Source organism: Sinocyclocheilus grahami, unplaced genomic scaffold (assembly GCF_001515645.1).
Source record: "Sinocyclocheilus grahami isolate Dianchi unplaced genomic scaffold, SAMN03320097.WGS_v1.1 scaffold772.1, whole genome shotgun sequence".
NCBI lineage: Eukaryota > Metazoa > Chordata > Actinopteri > Cypriniformes > Cyprinidae > Sinocyclocheilus > Sinocyclocheilus grahami.
In genome coordinates, this window is record NW_015505951.1 from 422167 (window position 1) to 424810 (window position 2644).

A 2644-nucleotide genomic window follows, 5' to 3' on the forward strand; every position below is an offset into this window, starting at 1 on the left:
CCTTAACACACCTGCTGGGAAGTTTCTAATATGCCTAGTAAGAGCTTGATTAGCTGGTTCAGGTGTGTCTAATTGGGGTTGGAGCTAAACTCTGCAGGACACAGGCCCTCCAGGACCGAGTTTGGGCACCCGTGTTACACCATTATGGTTTAGAGCAGTGATGGGCAAACTTGGCCCTTCCAGGCCACTTTCCTGCAGAGATTTGGTCCAACCCTGATAAAACTCACCTGCCTGTAGCCTTCTAGTAGTCTTGAAGACAATGATTAGCTGGTTCAGGTGTGTTTGATTAGGGTTGGAGCTAACCTCTGAAGGAAAGTGACCTGGAAGGGCCAAGTTCGCCCACCCCAGGTATAGAGGTTTTGTTTTATCCCACCAAAATATCATTTAAACTATATTTGTAAAAGGTATCAGACTGACTATAATACAGCATGCAGTACACATTTATGGTATAAGTGATGTACATGTACATCTTACAATCACTACAAATAAATTATAGATATAAAATATAATTGTTAAAGCAGAAAAACTGCTGTTTGGGATTCCACACTTTAAACACTCAGTTGCAGTTCAATTTCTTGCGACTCTGGGTGGATCCTGGGGAGAAGGAATGGGATGGAGCGTCGAATAATTATTTAAGTTGGAATATTAGTGTAGCTATATATGCGTGTAAGAATAGGAAAAGCAAAAAACAAGGACGAAATTGATTATAAATAAACCATGACTGCATAACAGCAAAAGTAGGTGGCGATATGCACACAGGATGTAACGCGCCAAAAAACGGAAGAAGAAGAAGAAGAAGAATTTCTTGAGACTCAAATCGGTGGCTTTTATTTTGAAAATGTTACCGGAAGTACGTACAGTATTTCCGGTGACTCCATCTATGCGATCGCAAAAATCGGCAGGAGTGCTATCCTAGGGGTGATATCCGCCTACCTGTCAGCGGTTCCCGCGATCGCTTACTGAATCTAATTGGTGGATCAATGAGAGGAATTGGGACAGTCCATTTGAAGATTAATCGGAAATCTGGAGCCGTGTGTGGGTTGAAGTTGAAGTGGCCAATTAAACCCATCAATCGCTTTCGCTAGCCTAGCGCGTTTATCCGGAGGGAACGCTATTAAAGTGAGACGCCTACCTGTCAGCGGTTCCCGCGATCGCTTACTGAATCTAATTGGTGGATCAATGAGAGGAATTGGGACAGTCCATTTGAAGATTAATCGGAAATCTGGAGCCGTGTGTGGGTTGAAGTTGTAGTGGCCAATTAAACCCATCCATCGCTTTCGCTAGCCTAGCGCGTTTATCCGGAGGGAACGCTATTAAAGTGAGACTGCTGAACCGCTGTAATGAATAGTATAACACACAGTGATGATCAAACGCTGTTCACTTCCAGAGACAATCGATCAACTCGACATTTCGGCCGCTTCACGTTGTTTAGGTTCCGCTTTACCGCGTAGCGACATTCAGCGGGCTTGACAGGTCTGTAAGTTACTTCAGTTAAATATTTTTCATTCCCCTCGCCTTGCATCACTGTTTATTTAACGTTACATGCAAAATACGAGGGCTGCGTCAGGCAACCGCATATATTACGATCTATTTCAAGCTGTTAGTTTATTTATATTTAATTGTGTTTACAAACACACACATCTTATTGAGCTGTCCGATAGGCATCATGAAATCCTGACTTTGCATTTTTTAATAAGCTGGCGGTCCGAAAGAAAATAAACTGGTTTCTGCAGCTTTATGCTTTGGCTTTGAGTGGCGCGAGCGTCAGCGCGAGGTCATGCGTGCCGCTGCTGAGCAGCTGTCAATCACAATTGCTCGCGAGAGATCGCACTGAAGCGGCTTGTTACAGTGTTTTACGCTACCACAATACTTTCTGTAGTATTTCACAGCAGAGACGGTCAACTTGTCGCTATCGCTTGGAGCGTCTCGTAGTAGTAGGTGGAGGGAAGGCGGATCGACTGGCTAAGCCCGCCGCCATGCCCGGTCCGGTGAGCAGCAAAGCACGGGTGTATGCTGATGCCAACACTGTGAAGAGCAAGGACTACTGGGACTATGAAGCACATGTGCCTAGCTGGAGGTACAGATGCTATTTTAGCATGATTTCTTTGCCAAAAAACACTCAAGGGGGGTTGAACAATGGTACAGTGTTTCCTTGGAAATAGAAAAAGCACGGTAGTAGTATGTTGACAAAAAATGCACAATTGTATTTATTTATTGCTTCCTGTGTCTTCTTCAGCAACCAGGATAACTACCAGCTTGTACGAAAGCTTGGAAGAGGCAAATACAGTGAAGTGTTTGAGGCCATCAACATCAACAGCAACGACAGAGTAGTTGTTAAAATCCTGAAGGTAAGAATGCCTGGTCTCTCATTGTCTGAGCATCAGGTAGAAGCTATTTTTTAAAGGGGTCATATGATGCGATTTCATTCTTTATGCAGCTCTTGGTGCATAAAGAAAATCTGTATAGTTGCAAAGACTAAAGTCTCAAATCCAAAGAGATATTCTTTATAAAAGTTGAGTCAGCCACGCCTACCTAAAACGGCTCGTTCTAACACGCCCCCACATGTCTACCTCACTATGTGGGAAGATTTGCATAACGCCGCCCAAATGTTCACGCGAAGAAAGAAGGCGTAACTTTTATTCTC